Source organism: Bos taurus, chromosome 23, assembly GCF_002263795.3.
Source record: "Bos taurus isolate L1 Dominette 01449 registration number 42190680 breed Hereford chromosome 23, ARS-UCD2.0, whole genome shotgun sequence".
Lineage (NCBI taxonomy): Eukaryota > Metazoa > Chordata > Mammalia > Artiodactyla > Bovidae > Bos > Bos taurus.
This window is the reverse complement of record NC_037350.1, coordinates 44,436,867-44,455,469: the sequence shown is the minus strand read 5'-3', so window position 1 is coordinate 44,455,469 and position 18,603 is coordinate 44,436,867.

Below are 18,603 nucleotides of genomic sequence, written 5' to 3'. Positions count from 1 at the left end.
CCCCCAATGTCTCTATCTCATCTGTGCTGGGGAAATCAAACCAAGACACTTAACAAACATGAAAGCGGAATTGCAAGCCAGCTGCTACCTAGTTTATGGTTTCTGCTGTTGTTGTTTTTAACCGAATCATATCCTCGTACCAGATGTTTGTTGGAGTACTGAGGGATGAACAGCCTTGACAATGGGTCATTGGGCAAATGCGACTCCGGGATAATTCACCAGAGTATGGATGTCCGGGAATCGAAAAGGAACTGGCCAGCCTCCTACAATAAGCCCTGGTAAACAGAACAGACACTGTGAAATTTAAAACCACAAACAGCATAATTAAATTGGAACCAAAGCGAATGTGTCATTGTTGGCTCTTTACAGAATAAATGAAATGCAAGCTGAGCAAATCTAAAGGGCAGCTCATTTCTTCTCTTTCCGAGGAAGCCACTCTGGGTTTCTGTTCACTGATACTAAGAGCACCATAAGCGGTTCCAGTGTCTTTCCCAAGTGTGCTACACTGAGCTAGACCAAGCCCTTGAGGGGAAGTCAAACAGTAAATGCATATTTAAAATGATTTCATTAAAGGAACATTCGGTTCATCAAGCCACAACAAACCCATCAGAAAATCATGAAAACATTATTTTGTCACAGCCCTAAAAAGCTGGTTCTAGTCTAAATGATTATTTAGAAGTTAATCATAAACAATCAAGCAAATACCCTGTTGCACATTTATCTTTAACAAGCAGTCATATGGAATTCACCCGACAGAAACGTGGTATCCAGAACGTAACACGGAATGAGAGGGACAATGCTTGCTTGTTTCATGAATCCTGTATATAATTCACGCTAAACACATGAAGTTTGGCTCAAGAAACTCACAAGCAACTCAGCTACCCAAACCACATACAACAAAGTGATTCCAGAATGATATTTAGTGCTTTCATTTTCTCAAAGTAGGTTTGTTTCAAGGGGGAAATACAAGCAATGGAACAAAGACAATAAAAATTAAAAGTAGGGGATGGTTCCAAGTGACAATGAAAGTTACAAAGGAAAAAAAAAGAGTCAAAATTAGATGGAAAATTACCACAGCTTCATTTGCACTGAGAAATTTCACTTCATCTCTTCCTGCCATGACAATTATGAAAGAGAATGACAGAGGAAGAATGATATGAATGAAAAAAGAAAAACAAATGATTCTCTTTCCTTCCACGAAAATAAACAACAAAAACAAAGCTTTGAGAAAGAAGAGAGTTAGGAGTTTCTTAATTTAGTTTGGAATGTTTCCACTGGAATAAAGTCAGAAATATTCATTTTGCTTGTCTACACTCTTAACTGTCTCTAGGTGTGTCTGTCTGATCTATTTTTAGAAGATTCTTGAGCACAAGGATTATAATGCACTTATGTTATCAGAAAAATTTGTTGTGTAAATCTAGAAGCAATTCTCTTTGCACTAAACTAGAGTTATTGATTAACTTTTGCCCTCATACATGGCACTGAGTAGTTATTGGAATAAATATGTTTGAGAATGTTGATGGTCTGAACAGATCCCAACTTTAGGGGACACCATCTGCAGGCTTGGATAACATTAGAGGGTGTTACCTGCCAGTGAATATGGATATCTGACCTGTGGTGTAGCAGAGGAGGGCTCACAGAACCCCAAAAACTCCTGTAGAACTTTACCCTGCACGGCCATTAGGGAACGATCTGTACACAGAGACCAGTTTTGTTGATCTTTGAGTGTTTACATTTTAAATCCTTGACCTTTATAAAAAACATAATGTGAAAGTGTTTGCATGCTTAAATATATTGTGTAGTACATAATGAACTCTTTTAAAGGTCTACAAATATTATTTCAGCTCATAAAATATTTTGTTTTGTGATTAAGGCAATGCATGAAGCATTGGACCTACAAAAATGACTATTAGACATTTTTTTTTCAGTGATCCTACAAGCCAATGGAGAAGATGTAGTATATGTTGTTTGTGTGTGTGTGTTTTTTTTATGGAAAATAGTAGATAACTGTATATAGAAAACAAGTTAAAAATAGTCTGGATGTTAGCAGTACAAAGGAGAGAAAGATCCAGAATGACTCCTGGGTTTCTAATATTTTTGTGTAGATTGTGGAGCCATTTGCTGAGATGGGACTGGAAACACCCCACCAGGAACAAGGACTTAGGGGATGATAATGAGCTTGTCTGTGAATTGCGGTTGATGAAAATGAAGATAATGGGGGACATACGGCCCTGAGAGTGGCCCTAAAATTGAAAAAGTCACGGATGTTAGCATGCATTTTTGGCATTTGGCTTTATTGTTATAAGATGAAATCATTCAAACAGCACACACACACACACGTGTCCAAAAGACATTATATCTGTAGTTCAGGGCAGGTTACTGTTCGTCCCCTGAGTATGAAGCAGCCCTTCTAGCTTCTGTGTCTTCATCAGCGGTTGTCATCTCCTCTATGGTCAGAGTCTATCTGCTCCTCCGACCACATTTAAGTTGCTGCCAGCGCTACGGTAACCACTTATCTCTTCAGCTCTCTACTGAGTCATTTTTTTCTTGGCCTGTTTCTTGCCAAACCTTTAATGTTTCTTGGCCTCCAAGCTAATGCATGAGCCAATACAAATGGGTTTTTCTCAACATCACCATGAACCATGGTGCTCCAGGTGACCCCCACGCCAATGGGGCTGTCCTCTGCGCAGTGAGTTGCAGACTATGAGTACTCCATCACTGGCTTTTGCCTCCAGGGACAATGGGACAGGGATTCTGTCCCGACAGCTCCCAATTTCAGTCACTTCCAAAGTTTGAAGTTTTCAAGTGCCTCAACTTCTGAAAACCATACTTTTGTTAAATGTTATTTCTGAATTTGATGTTTTTTTTTAACTAAAGGCAAGCATGTTCAGATATAAAAGTTATTTTTTACCTTTGTTTCTGCCAAGAAGTTCTTTGAAATGATGACTTTCATGCCATAATAAATCTGGAAAAAATAGCAAATAGATACTACCCTAGTTTCACATTACGAAAGGACTTGCAAGCGGTGTTCAGGAGGCTGAATTGCACTCTGAAAGCAAAGGCCTGGGAGGTTTTGGATAGAAAACGACAAAGTCCTCCTCTTTCCCTTGTTCCTCTGGCCCCAAAATACACGTGTGTGTGCGCTCAGTTGCTCAGTCGTGTCTGACTCTTTGCGACCTCATGGACTATAGCCCGCCAGGCTCCCCTGTCCATGGGATCCTCCAGGCAAAAATACCAGAGTGGATTGCCATTCCTTTCTCCAGAAGATCAAACCTGTGTCTCCTGTGGCTCTTGCATCGGCAGGCAGACTCTTTACCACTGAACCACCTGGAAAACCCTAATATTCAAGAAGCAGATTTAAACAATTTCACCCTGAAAAGGAAATGCTGTTCTCTGGTCTCCACTGACTCTCTGAAAGTAGCTTCAGTGTGCCTTTGGTTTCTGTAGGAGGCAAGAGGACAACCACCCCAGGTAACTGCAAGACTAGCTCATGTCGTTTCTGATTTCATCCACACTGGAATATTCCCTGGGAGCACTGTCATCACCCACTTATGCTTTTCCACTTTCTGTGCACCTTTCTCCCTCCTAGTGGGCTTGTGTACCTTGTTCTTTTGCCACTCAGCTCAACTATGGCCCTTTAGAAAGCATTCTCCCTTCCCTCATCCGAACTGTCCTATCATTAGCAAAACGTCTCCATTATAGTTCTTACCATACAGAATTGTGGTTATTGTGTTATTTGTAGTAATTGTGGTTATTGTCCATCACACGGACAGGGAGACCTGTTCTGTGTATCCCCCCAAACTAGCTCGACACTTCATAGACTCAATATCATTTTGGAAAGGGATGGGACTAATTGAATTAAATAAGGATAACTTGGCTGGCATTTTTCTTTCTTCAAACATATCAACCCTCTGTGGGGAAAAGTACTATCACCAGCATGGTCAGACCAGTGAATCAGAGAGGCACACTCCAGCTCCCTACATTTCATTGGTTGCACTCCCTACAACACACCCAAAGATATACAGTAAAAAGGGAAAATGAAAGACAGGAATCAGTGATTTACCCAAAGCATATATCAGGAAAAGAAATAGGCATAGGTGAAAGGAAAAATAAATTAATTACTGGCATGCTACTATTACCCTGAGGGGCTTCCCTGATGGCTCAGCAGGTAAAGCATCTGCCTGCAATGCTGAAGACATAGGAGACTAGGGTTCGATCCCTGGGTTAGGAAGATCCTCTGGAGGAGGAAACGGCAACCCGCCCAGTATTCTTGCCTAGAGAATCCCATGGATGGAGACTGGTGGGTTACAGTCCAAAGGGTTGCAAAGAGTCAGACACGACTGAGCGACTAAATGTACACACACACACACACACACACACCATTATCCCAACTCCACTCCTGTCTTTTTCCAAAATTTGCCCTTTAGTTTTGTATGAGGGCCTTTCTTATGCACATCACAGGGCAACTCTCAGTTAAGCCAGGCCCTCCCTTCATCAGACCCACCCCACTTGGCTGAGCCTGGACAGCACAGGAACGAGTCTGGTTGGTGTACACCTGTTCTTCCTGCTTCAATTCTCTGTCTCTGATCATCTTTCTCTGCATGTTCCTGAATTGCACTTTCTGTCATCCACTCTCGCTGACTTTGTCCGTTTTCTCTTTAATTTTGATGTGTTATTTTCCATATGATAATGGGCTTTCTTTATTGCAAATTGACTAATTGGACAACTCAGCATCTTCTGTACACAATTTTGCTGATCAGCTGGGGAAAAATAATCTAAGTTAATAAATTAATTTCTCAAGTAATTTAAAATTTTAATGAATTCATACCTTAGCACTTCTTTATTTTCTTAAGAAATAATCATAATCTATTATGATACAGCAAATAGATTTAACGCACTACTAAGATCTTTAAAATTTTTTATGTTTGTCATTAGTTACACAGATAGATGAATATAGATATGATCAAATGATCAAACTAGAGGACGAGTATGATACTTTGAAAAATCTCTATGAAATAGTCCATTTTTTATTGATGTGTTTTTTCTGAATTAAATGATCTATATAGTCAATATTATGCTATATATCTATATAGTCAATATTATGTTATGAATTATAACTTGTCATATAGGTGGCAAAAATTTTCCCCATCTGAAACTTACCTTATCACTATGAGAGGCAAGCTGTGCTGTGCTTAGTCACTCAGTCATGTCCAATTCCTTGTAACCCCATGAACTGTATAGCCTGTTAAGCTCCTCTGTCATGGGATTCTCCAGGCAAGAATACTGGAGTTGGTTGCCATGTCCTCCTCCAGGAGATCTTCCCAACCCAGGTATCGAACCCAGGTGCCCTGCATTGCAGGCGGATTCTTTACTGTCTGAGCCACCAGGGAAGCCCAAGAATACTGGAGTGGGTGTGAGAGGCATGCTTACTTATTTATAATGCTTGTGCTATTTAACTGATGAAAGTATTCTTTACTGGCTTGCCTTTATGTCACAGAGAAAGCTTTTCTGTGAAGCTTTAAGCTTCGGCTCCTCTCTTGTATATGGGTCCCTTTCAGAGTTCTGGAAAGGCGCCTAATAATGTGTTGACATGATCATACATTTTTTCAAAAATCAAATGCTTTAATCATATTCTCTTTTCATTCTCCTTTCCTCTCCATTACACACACTAAACTTCTTGTTAAAGGCAGTCGAGAGAAGAGGTGCATTTAGGAATCCAACCAAGGACCGTTGAGTTCAGGATACAGTGAGTTCAGCTGGATGTGTTTATGCAGTTAGCTCTCATTTCAGAATATAGTTGCGTTATTGCTGCTGTGTCTCTGTAGGAATGGCTTCCAGGAATATGTGCAATATGTTTGAAATGTACGGAGCCAGGAACGAGTCTATGGAGAATCCTTCCGTGTAAAATGATAAGCACAGAGTTTGGTCTTCTGCAATGCCTGTCATAACAAAATTTCTCCTGACAAGGTGTATAAATAATTAAGAGGATGGAATAGTTGGATGGCGTCATCAGCTCAATGGAGATGAGCTTGAGCAAACTCCTGGAGGTAGTGGAGGACAGGGAAGCCTGGCGTGCTGCCATCCATGGGGTAGCAAAGAGTTGGACACGACTGAGTGACTGATCAACAACAAAGTATATATAATTTTAAGTGTCCAGAAAATAAAATTATATGGTATTTCTATATGATATCAACAGAAATTATTCTGACATTAAGAAGCAAATTGAAATTTTGAAAGCTCAGTTAATATTATAAACATAATTCACTAAAAGAAATAGAAGTAGTGAATAACCCCTAGGATTATCTGATTTTCCAGCTAAGGAAGAGAAGTGAATAATATTAACAAATTGGAAAAAGGATGGTTTTGGGTGGTAGTTTTTTTTTTTTTTTTTGCTGTTAATAAACACTAACATTAAGAAAATAACATAACACAACACCACAATGCCATTAAGTACAACTGCTTAAATGAGTACAACCATTTCAAAATTGTTTTATACCCTACAGAAATAACTTGAGATATGCCAATGTCTTTCAATTTATATATGAAAGAAACATGTGAAAGTTTTTTTGAAACTCAACAATACTTAAAATTTATGTGATATTATCCATTACGAGTTGTGAAGCTGTAAGAAATTTTTCTAATCTATCCATTTAAATTGATCATGATAGAAAAGACTAGATTATCTTTTTCTTCTTTCTTTAGAAAATGATATTTAAAAAGTTACTGGCATATGAAGAGGGAATACAGGCCCCCCCAAAAAAAATGTAGAAAGAAAAGTGTTACATAGTGAGTCAAGCAGTTAATTAATAAAATTAATTATTTTTTCCAGATTTTGTCATGTTTATGATATTTATCAACTTTGTTTTCTTGTTCATAACAGATATTCAGTTTTGTTTCAAAAATGAATTTTGCATTCACATTTTTACATTATTTTGTTTAATGAAAACTCTGAAATTGATTAAACTTGAAGCCTCACGAAACTGGGATACAACCCCTGTACCCTGTATCATGCTTGGAGAATTCCTCTTGACTATAAACATGGTTTTACATATTCAAAATCTTTAATTTGTCAGGAATTTACTTTTAATATGGTATGGGATATTTGTCTTTTTTTGAAATGATTAGCCAATTGTTTCTACATCATCTTAAAATAGTGTGTATTTCTTTCCTATTGCTAACAAATGTCACTTTAGCATGCATTAAATTCTTAAGTATGCTTGAGATACTAGGATTCTTATTCTGTTCATTGTCCTTTCATTCCAGTACCACTGTTTTAATTATTATATTTTGATAATTTTTTTTGAAAATATAAGAGAAAACCTCATCTCTTTCTTAGCTTTCAAAACTTTCTTGGTTGTTACAGTTTATTTTTCTAGTTGAGTGTTGAAATCAGTCATGTGTTATAAAAGAAATTCGTTAGGATTCTGATAAATTTGCCATTAATTTGGCAAAAAAAAATCTTAATATTGAGTTTTCTTATCCGGGAGCTGTATTTTTTGTAGTTGCCCATGTCCCTTGGAAAATGTTGTCAGTGTTTTCCTATGGGTCGTATGTATTTCTAATTGAGTTTATGTCTGGATGATTTACTGTCATTTGTTGCTGAAGAGAAGGGCTCTCTGCTTGGTCATTGCTGGTTATAATTGGAAAACTGTTTTGTAATTAATATGTCTGTGTGTGTGTGTTGCAGGTGGCCATTTTACTGAAAATTCTTTTATTTAAAGAACTTTCTAGCTGCAAGCATTGGTATCAATGATGCTCTTTTTTATCTGAATATGTTACAATTTACTTAGCTTTTCTATTATACTGGCTAATATTCCAGTATCAAAGAGTAGTAATTAACTGTTTTCATCAAGTATTTATGACATCTATAGGAATGCTCTGAAACAAAGAAATATAGAGATTGAGAGAGATAGAGAGATAATCTAAGAATCTGTGTATTTGTGTGTATGTTTATATACTCATATACAAACACACACACAAATACACAGATTCTTAGATTATCTCTCTATCTGAATCCCAGGGATGGGGGAGCCTGGTGGGCTGCCGTCTATGGAGTCGCACAGAGTCGGACACGACTGAAGTGACGTAGCAGCAGCAGCATACAAATATATGATGTGTTCAAGGAACGTTTTTTCTAGTTTCCTTAAATACTTTATCAAACATGGGTGTTGAACTAAATTGAACACTTGCTATCTTTTGATATAATATTATTTTTATCATTTATACCTATTACATTAATAGATTTCTTGCTAAACCATCTTAATTCCAAAAATAAACCTTACTATGGTAGTAATTTGTTGTTCTTTTAATACATCTGGATTGATGATATTTTATTTAGAATTTTTTCCCCTCTATAATCATAAGTGAAATTTAGCCGTAGTTTTCTTTCATTGTGATAATTTTATCAGGTTTGGGTATAAGGTTAAAATAAACTGGGAAGATTTCCATCTTTCTTTATTCTCTGGGATATTTTAAATTGCAAAAGAACTCTATAATTTCAGAGTCTAAAATAACATCTATAAAATCATCTGGTTTTGGCAAATTTGGGGGATAATTATCATCTTTTTCAATTTTATTCATGGTGGATCTCCTACACATTGAGCCAATTTTGGTTATTTATACATTCCACGCTGACAATCTATTTCATCATGCTATTCTAACGCACTTGCATCGTTTTTTGGAGAAGTGTTTTGTCCATGCATGCTATCAATTAGAACAATTTTTACTAATTTTATGTATTTATTTTTTGGCTGTGCTGGATCTTCACTGCTTTGCTCGGGCTATCTCCAGTTGCAGCAGGCAGAGGGGGGCTACTCTTGGTTGCAGAGTGCCGACCTCTCGTTGTGAGGCTTCTCTAGCTGCGGAGCGCAGGCCTGAGGGTGCGTGGGCTTCAGCAGCTGTGGCACGTTGGCTTAGTCGCTCGGTGGCATGTGGGAGCTGTGTGTGGGATCTTCCTGGATCAGGGGTCAAACCCATGTCCCCTGAGTTGGCAGGTGGATTCCTATCCACTGCGCCACCAAGGAGGCTCTAAAAATGTTTGAGTAAGCACCACAATTCACCTGTTTAAGAATCTTATATATTGACTACTTTACTCATGGATTGCATTCATTATAAAACAAACTTGATAACAAAATTTTAAGGGTAAGATAAAGGTGAAATAAATTATTTTAATTTTCACTTTTTGGTGAAAATTAGCTCTGTAATATAATTTTAAAAGAAAAAAAATTTTTTTGCTCCTCTGAAGTAGTTTTTTCCCCCAGGTTTGCTGAGATATAATTGACAAGTAATATTGTGTAAGTTTAATGTGTACAATGTGTTGATTTGACACACATATATTGCAAAATAATTAAGTGACGTCTCCATCCCATCACAGAAACCTATGTCTTGTTTGTGGTGAGAATATTTAAGATTTTCTCACTTAACAACTTTCAAGTATGGGATGCAGTACTATTTGCTATACCCACAATGCTGTACATTAGATCCCTAGGACTTACTCATCTTATGACTGGAAGTCTGTATTCTTAGACCAGCATCTCCCCATTTCCTTTCCCACCCCCAGCCCCCAGCAAAAAAAAATAGGCTTAATATTTTAGTACAAGTTATGTCATGAAATTAGCTTTTTTTAAAAATTTTGGTTTAACGCTTTGTTAAAAATTTCTTTATTCTGAATTCAATTTGTTTTGATATTTATTTTTTTTTTAAGTTGCCCTAGCAGAAACCCATGAGATACCTCTCAGAAACACATAGGTCCCAACTGGAAAATATAAATGCATCATTGCCAAGCTTACTAAGTCATTGATTTCGTCTTTTTTAATTCATTGTACTCAATTATATAGATAACAGCTAAAATATTAGGAAATGTTTACCTCTCTAATCAGTTGTTCTTTTAAAATAATCAGAAGTTGTTAAAGTTTAATATTTTTAACAAATGAACTTACAAACCACTGGAACTATATATTTTGAATATTTTAAAAGCAGGTTAGGTCGTTTTTTGTGTCCAGGTTTTGAGACTATGCAGATGTAAGAAATATTAAAAGTGACAAATTCTCTTTTTAGCAACAGAATTACATAATGTGCTCCACACGGCTAATTACTGGAGAAATTCAAATCACACCAACAATGAAGTATCACCTTACACTGATCAGGACTGCTGTTGCTACTGCTAAGTCGCTTCAGTCATGTCCAACTCTGTGCGACCCCATAGACGGCAGCCCACCAGGCTCCCCTGTCCCTGGGATTCTCTAGGCAAGAACACTGGAGTGGGTTGCCATTTCCTTCTCCAATGCATGAAAGTGAAAAGTGAAAGTGAAGTCACTCAGTTGTGTCCGACTCTTCGAGAGCAACCCCATGGACTGCTGCCCACCAGGCTCCTCCGTCCATGGGACTCTCCAGGCAAGAGTACTGGAGTGGGGTGCCATTGCCTTCTCCGGATCAGGACAGGTGTCATCAAAAACTCTACAAATAACAAAAGCTGGAGAGAGTGTGGAGAGAAGGGAACCCTCCTACACTGTTGATGGCAATGGAAATTGGTGCAGCCACCATGGAAAACAGTATGGAGGTTCCTAAAAAACTAGAAATAGGGCTACCATATGACCCCCAATCCCATTCAGGACTATAGTCATAAAAAAAGAATACCTAATTTGAAAAGTTACATGCATCCCAGTGTTCATAGCAGCAGTATTTACAATAGCCAAAACATGGAAACAGCCCAGGTGCACATCGACAGAAGACGGGTTTACAGGAATATTACTTAGCCATTAAAAAGAAAGAAATAGTACCACATGACGGCAAGGTGGATGGACCTAGAGATCAATATACTAAGTGAAGGAAGTCAGACAAAGAAAAATGAACATATGATACCACTTATATGTGGAATCTAAAAACAATACAAATGAATCTATACACAAAACAGAAACTGGCTCACAAACAAAGAAAACAAAGGTCACCGAAGGGGAAAGGGAAGGGGGAGGGATAAATGAGGAGCACAGGGTTTACAGATATAAACTACTATACAGAAAATAGATGGGCAACAAGGGGTCACTGTTTAGCAGCAGGGAACTATATTCAATATCTTCTAACAATGTATAATTGGAGAAGGCAATGGCACCCCACTCCAGTACTCTTGCCTGGAAGATCCCATGGGTGGAGGAGCCTGGTAGGCTGCAGTCCATGGGGTCGCTGAGAGTCGGACACGACTGAGCGACTTGACTTTCACTTTTCACTTTCATGCATTGGAGAAGGAAATGGCAACCCACTCCAGTGTTCTTGCCTAGAGAATCCCAGGGACGGGGGAGCCTGCTGGGCTGCTGCCTCTGGGGTCACACAGAGTCGGACACGACTGAAGCGACTTCGCAGCAGCAGCAGCAACAATGTATAATGGAAAATATACATACACACAGACACCCGAATCACTTTGCTGTGCACCTAAGAACTAACACAGTATCATAAATCAGCTATACTTCGATTTAGAAAAATATGGATCAGATCTTAACAATGAAAAATTGTTCTTCATATTTTTCTCCCTATATTTCCATCTTCCTTCTACTACCTCCTCCCCCAGAGCATTTGTTTTAATATATGTTTATTTTTGAAACTATGTTAATCACCATTATTTTCTACAACAAAGAATATACATATAAATTGAATGTTTAATTTTGCAATTACCTGTGAACATAAGGTTCTGAGTGTTAATTGCCTCTTGGATAGAGCTATCATTAGAATTGTTAGTAGTACATAATTGGTCAAAACAACTTACCTATATTACAAATTTCCATAAATAATCATTAGACAATTTTTTTTTAATTACTGGGAAAAAACTCTTAATGACATGAATAAGATTGGGTTATTTTTGTGTATCCATGGATAAATATTGATCATGGCTTGAATGACAGGGCTCACATCAATTCTATTCATGTATAAAATGTATCTGGATGTGATCCCTGAGAGACCTTGTTCATATAAATGGACAGGAATGGAGGTTTTGTTAGCAGCAGTGCTGCTCAATGTATTTAACCACATCTGGATCATATGCCAAAAAATCACCTACCGATAAAATTACTTTTAATAATCTATCTTTTGACGAAACTAATTTATTCTTCAATTTTCTTGAAAGCAAAGAATGGATATGCTACCCAGTCATTAGAATTAATTCACTTAAACTTTACTGAGATCTACCAAATGAAGATTATAGTAGTGGGCCTTTGCTGTGTAACCAACAAAATCTCAGAGGCATTTATATCGAAAAGCAGTTATTTCTCTCCCTGGCAAGTATGTAGGTCAGTAGGGATAACTCAGGTTTAAGCCGTGGGTCAATTCTGGTCCATTTTCTGTGTCTCCTTCTGGAATCCAGTATGAAGGCATAGTGGGCATGCTCTCCTCAGTTCAGTTCAGTCGCTCAGTCGTGTCCAAGTCTTTATGACACCATGGATTGCAGCACGCCAGGCCTCCCTGTCCAGCACCATCTCCCGGAGTTTACTCAAACTCATGTCCATTGAGTCGGTGATGCCATCCAACCATCTCAACCTCTGTCGTCCCCTTCTCCTCCCACCTTCAATCTTTCCCAGCATCAGGGTCTTTTCAAATGAGTCAGTTCTTCACATCAGGTGGCCAAAGGATTGGAGTTTCGGCTTCAACATCAGTCCTTCCAATGAATATTTGGAACTGATTTCCTTTAGGATGGACTGGTTAGATCTCCTTACAGTCCAAGGGACTCTCAAGAGTCTTCTCCAACACCACAGTTCAAAAGCATCAATTCTTCGGCACTCAGCCTTCTTTGCAGTCCAACTCTCACATCCATACATGACCACAGGAAAAACCATAACCTTGACTAGACGGACCTTTGTTGGCAAAGTAATGTCTCTGCTTTTTAATATGCTGTCTAGGTTGGTCATAAATTTTCTTCCAAGGAGTAAGCGTCTTTTAATTTCATGGCTGTGGTCACCATCTGCAATGATTTTGGAGCCCCCCCAAAATAAAGTCTGACACTGTTTCCACTGTTTCCCCATCTATTTTGCCATGAAGTGATGGGGCCGGATGCTGTGATCTTAGTTTTCTGAATGTTGAGTTTTAAGCCAACTTTTTCATTCTCGTCTTTCATTTTCATCAAGAGGCTCTTTACTTCTTCACTTTCTGCCATAAGGGTGGTGTCATCTGCATATCTGAGGTTATTGATACTTCTCCCAGCAATCTTGATTCCAGCTTGCCCAGCGTTTCTCATGTCGCTCCTCAGGTCACGGTAAAAAGCATGTGGAGCATCTTAAACCCTAGGCTCAGATCTGACGCACCAATGCTTTTGCCCACATTCCATTGGCCAAATAAAGTCAGGTGCCCAAGAGTATTATTATCATGGATGCGAGGGGTAGAGGAGTGAATGCTTGCTAACCAATAATCCAATCTACCACCTCTCTTAGCTATTTCTTTATTGCTGTTTGTTTTTGTTTCGGGTTTAATTTTTGCTTCATGGTAACTTGTTCGAAACACTACATTAAAAAGTACTGGTAGATTAATAAGATAGGTGTGAGATGTTGGTAATGCTCTATTTTTTAAATTTAGGTTGTAGATACACAGGTGACTTTGCTTAGTGATAATTCACTGAACTGTACATTCATGATCTGTGGACATTTTCTGTAAGTATGTTGTGCTTCAGATAAAAGCTTATTTTTAAATAGGGAGTTAAGAAAAACACGTTATTTTTCATTTTGAAATCTTTTTCAGTGCAAGATTTTATAAGGATCTTTTAAAATTTACCACAAGCTTTAAATATGTATTTTATTAATGTCTGTAGAGCTGTGGATTTAGGGCATTCAACTTATGGAAAATGTCTGCTATGAAATCTAATTAGCTAAGTCATTTCTCATTTTCAAATCTATCAACTAAACCAGAGTTACCTTGCATCAGGAAAACACTGCGTTTTTCAATTCAAAGCAATATATTAAAATTTATTTCAAGGAATGTTATTTACATTTTAGAACACATTTTGTAATAGAGTTTACTAAAAGTGATCACGGTTAAAATTATGTAGATTCATTATGATGATTTTATCATCAGTTAAGATATATGTATGTATGTATGTATATGTGTATCTCCTGACCTGCTCAGGTTTTTATCAATTCTATTGGACTATTTTGGAAGTGGTCTTTTGTATTGATCAGTTTTCTTTTTTGATTCATTTTTATACTTTTGCATTTATTTAATACTTATGTCTTATCTTTTTCCTAGTTTATTTTGCTGTGATATTAGCTTTTTGAGTTAAATACTTTTTTAGGTTTTTTTTTTTTTTCTTCCTAGTTTAGTGATAAAAATGCATTTGGGACTTCAGTAATAAGATGATTGAGTTCTGAGACTCTAACTGTTCTCTACACTTGAAATTTCCTGAGAGAAAAGACCTTACATGTTCTCACCACCCACATGAAGAAACATGGACACTATGCTGGGTGACGGCAGTTAATAAGCATGATTGGGTAATCATTTCACAATGTATACACATATCACATCATCACATTGGAACCCTTAAATAAATAAAAATTTTATTGGTCAATTATACCCCCAATAAATCCAAGGAGGAAATATTTAAGATGAGTATATTTTCCCTCAGAGTGCAGCTTTCATTGTATTGGTATAATAAATGTTTTCCTTAAGGTCACTCTCTATGTATATTCATAATATTTAAATCTGTAATCACGTTTAATTTCTTTTTTGACTCAAATGTTATTTACATAGGTGTTTTAATATTTTCAGTTAGTTGGACTTAGAGGAAGAAGGAGGATTTTGGCTTTTTGTTTTCCATTTTAAATCTTTGGTTGCATTTATAGCACTATGATAAAAAAAAATAAATTGTACCACTTCTGCTTTGGGAAGTTTTACTGTTTTCAGTTATTAATTTGGGGACTAGGTTGTGGTAGGTTTGATGAGAAAGGTCCTGAATTTTTTATTTAATCTCTAGTCCTTTCTCACTAGGTCTAGCAAGGGCATAATTCTTAGCCAGAAAAACTCCTGACCAATATCAATGAGCCTCACTATAATTTCTTGCGATCACCCTCAAAGAAAACTTCCATTCCCAAAGGGAACACGATCAGCAATGGTAAATAGGCTCTTCTGCTTCTTGGAAGAGGAAGGACAACCTCTGATTTCCTTGGAATTGTCACTCTGGCAATTGGCCAAGAAAAGCAGCCGCGGGGACATCCTCCCTGTGCCGGCCAGGCTGTTTGGTTTTACCTTGGAGCCCAAGGCGGGAGGGATGGGGTGAAGAATTGATGACTGTACCACAGAACTGACTGCACTAGTTCAGCCTTCTCACCACCTGTGGACAGCACCTTCCTAGCTGTGACCAGCATCAGACGGGCCTGGCCTGGGAGGTAGTACAGCCTACAAAGGACATGCTATGCTAAGTCACTTCAGTCGTGTCTGACTCTGTGCGACCCCATAGACGGCAGCCCACCAGGTTCCCCCGTTCCTGGGATTCTCCAGGCAAGAACAAAGGACATGAATATTCTCAAATCAGCTTCACTAAAGGAAACAAAATTGCAAACTCTCCAGAAACACCTGCTCAAAAATTTTATGAACTTACTATAAAAGAAACCTTTATTTTTTTAATGGTGTTTTGTACTAGCAATAAGGAGGTAATGAAATCTTTATTATTTATTTATTATTATTTTTTTCGGAGAAGGCAATGGCACCCCACTCCAGTACTCTTGCCTGGAAAATCCACGGACAGAGGAGCCATCCTTGTTTAACTAACATCCAACCTGAAGGAGGAGCCTGGTGGGCTGCCGTCTATGGGGTCGAACAGAGTCGGACACGACTGAAGCGACTTAGCAGCAGCAGCAGCAGCAGCAGCAACCTGAAGGAAAAAGCATTGACTCAGCAAATCCAAGGTTTCTGTCCAATCAAATCACTTCGGGGACCTGATTTTCCATAACTGATGGAATAGTCCTGCCATTCTTCGGGCACCAGAAACACAGGGACACTCTCTTTCTGAGGGATGGGTTTTATTTATATCCATTAAACCTTCATTACCGATGGTGGGACTAGTGGTAAAGAGCCCGCTTGCCATTGCAAGAGACCCAAGAGACACAGGTTCTGTCCCTGGTTCGGGAAGTTCCCCTGGAGGAGGGCATGGCAACCTGCCCCAGTATTCTTGCCTGGAGAATCCCATGGACAGAGGAGCCTGGCGGGATGCAGTCCACGGGATTGCAAAGAGCCAGACACGACTGAAGTGACTTGGTACACACTAATCACGTTCCTAGGTTCTTCATATTAATTCTTACATTATCGCCCACTTGATATTATTGCTTTCCTCAACTCAAAGCCTGGGTTGAAAATTTTAATCAACATAGTTAGAAAGCTCATTGCAAAAGCTAAAGAAGTGATCTTAGAAAATGTGACATTTTACTCCAGCCCCCTCCAATCCTATCTTCTTTAAGTATTAATTCTGTGTTAGAAATTTGGGGGTAAGCGTTTCTACATTTCTCTTCTAAAAAATACATACAAATGTTCAGGTTTCTGAAGTGGAATCATTCTGTAGATCTGATTTCCACAATTTTCTTTAAAGTTAAATTTTCCCAATATTCTTTGCACGTGTAATATGCAATGCTATTTAGTATATAAAAGATTATGACTTTAGAAGTAAGTCAGACAGAGGAGAAATACTGTATGGCATCCCTTATATGTGGAATCTAAAAAGAAGTAATACGAAAGAATTTACAAAACAGAAAGAGATTCACAGACTTAGAGAGCAAACTCATAGTTGCCATACACACGGCTATATTTAAAATGGATAACCAACAAGGACATACTGTACATGGAACTCTGCTCAACGTCATGTGGCAGCGTGGGTGAGAGGGGAGTGTGGAGGAGAATGGATTCACATATGTGTATGGCTCAGTCCCTTCACTGTTCTCCTGAAACTATCACGACATTGTTAATCTACTATACCCCAATACAAAATAAGAAGTGTAAAACAAAGTCTATGACTTGAAAAGTTTTGTCATGTAAGTATAACATAATTTATTTGGATCTCACTTTATGCTTACTATCTTAAACTGATAATTGTGATAGTTTTATTGACATAATTACATATCATAAAATTCATACAATTTTAATATGTGATTTAATGAATTTAGTATATTTACCAAGTTGCACAACCATCACTAAAATTTGATTGAAAACATTGCCATCGTCCTAAAAAGTAACCTCATGCCATTATTCCACTTCCCCTCCCCAGCCTTGAGCAACAACTAATGTAGTTTGTCTCAAATTGTTTGCCCTTTTTTGGACATTTTATATGAACAGTATCATACCATTTGTATGGCTTCTTTGATTGAACGTGATGTTTTTAAAGGTTATCCATATTGTAGTTTTTATCAGCACTTCATACCTTTTTCATTGTCAAATAGTAGTACTTGGGGTCGCAAAGAGTCGGACATGACTGAGCGACTGATCTGATCTGATCTGATCTGATACTGATCTTTGCCTAGCATACATTTACCATTTTATTTTTACCCCCAGTAAAATCACCCCCAGTAAAATCCTTCTGTTTTAGGTGTCTTGTAAACAGTAAGAGATTAGATTTTTACCTTTTTATCAAATTTGAAAATCTTCATTTTTTTTCTTTTTAACAAAATAGTTGAATCCATTCACATTTTAATTTTGAAACTAACAGAATTTCACTTGCTTTTGTCATCTTGTTTTATGTCTTCTGCTTTACATTTGATACCTTCCATATTTCTTTTTCCAGAATATTCTTAATAAATTTTTTCTTTTTAAAAATGTTTGCTTTTTCCCCCTGCTAAACATTTGGAAAAGATATAACTTGCTTTATGTGTAGTTTCCTTAAAGATGAATTTATATTTTTCTATGTTCATGAGTGAGATCAGCCTATAATGTTTTGTTTATATCTGAGGGAGATTTTTTGGATCAAGGTTGTTTTGGTCTTATGAAATGAAGAATATTCTTTGTATATTCTTTTTGAAAGTTTGGTAAAATGAATGTCATTTTTCCCCTAAATAACTGATAGGTTTCTTTTTGGGAAGGCTTTTGATTATGGATTCAATATCCTTAATAGAAAAAGGACTACAAAAATGTTCTATTTCTCCTCATCTACTTTATATTTTCTTTAGGGATTTGTCCACTTCATCTATGTCTTTAAAAGTATCGGAATAATGTTTTTTTGTAATGTTTTCAGAATCAGGATCACTATTTAGGGTTAAAAAAAAATTATCTGTTTTTATTTTACTCTTGAAGTTGTTATTTCTGTCTTCTTTCTATTATTCTTGTTCAAAGAACTAACTTTTGGATTTCTTGAGCTTCTTTTTAGTATGTGTTTTAAAGAATAAATAGTACATTTTAAAAATTCAGTTATCCTGGAAATTCTGGGGAGAGGCTCTGGGGATGGAGTGAAAGAGTGGCGTTGACAAGGGAAGGACAGGGAGGGTCAAGAACCCCTTCGAGGGAACTGTGCACGGCCCATGGAGTCAGGAATCATGCAGTAGGCTGCTTGCCGAGTATCCTCCACTTTCTTCCTCTGGGCCCACCAGCGTCAGGCCTCTCTGGTGTGAGCTCATTTCTTGAGTGCATCTCCATTCCTAGAGGCTTGGGGAGGGCATC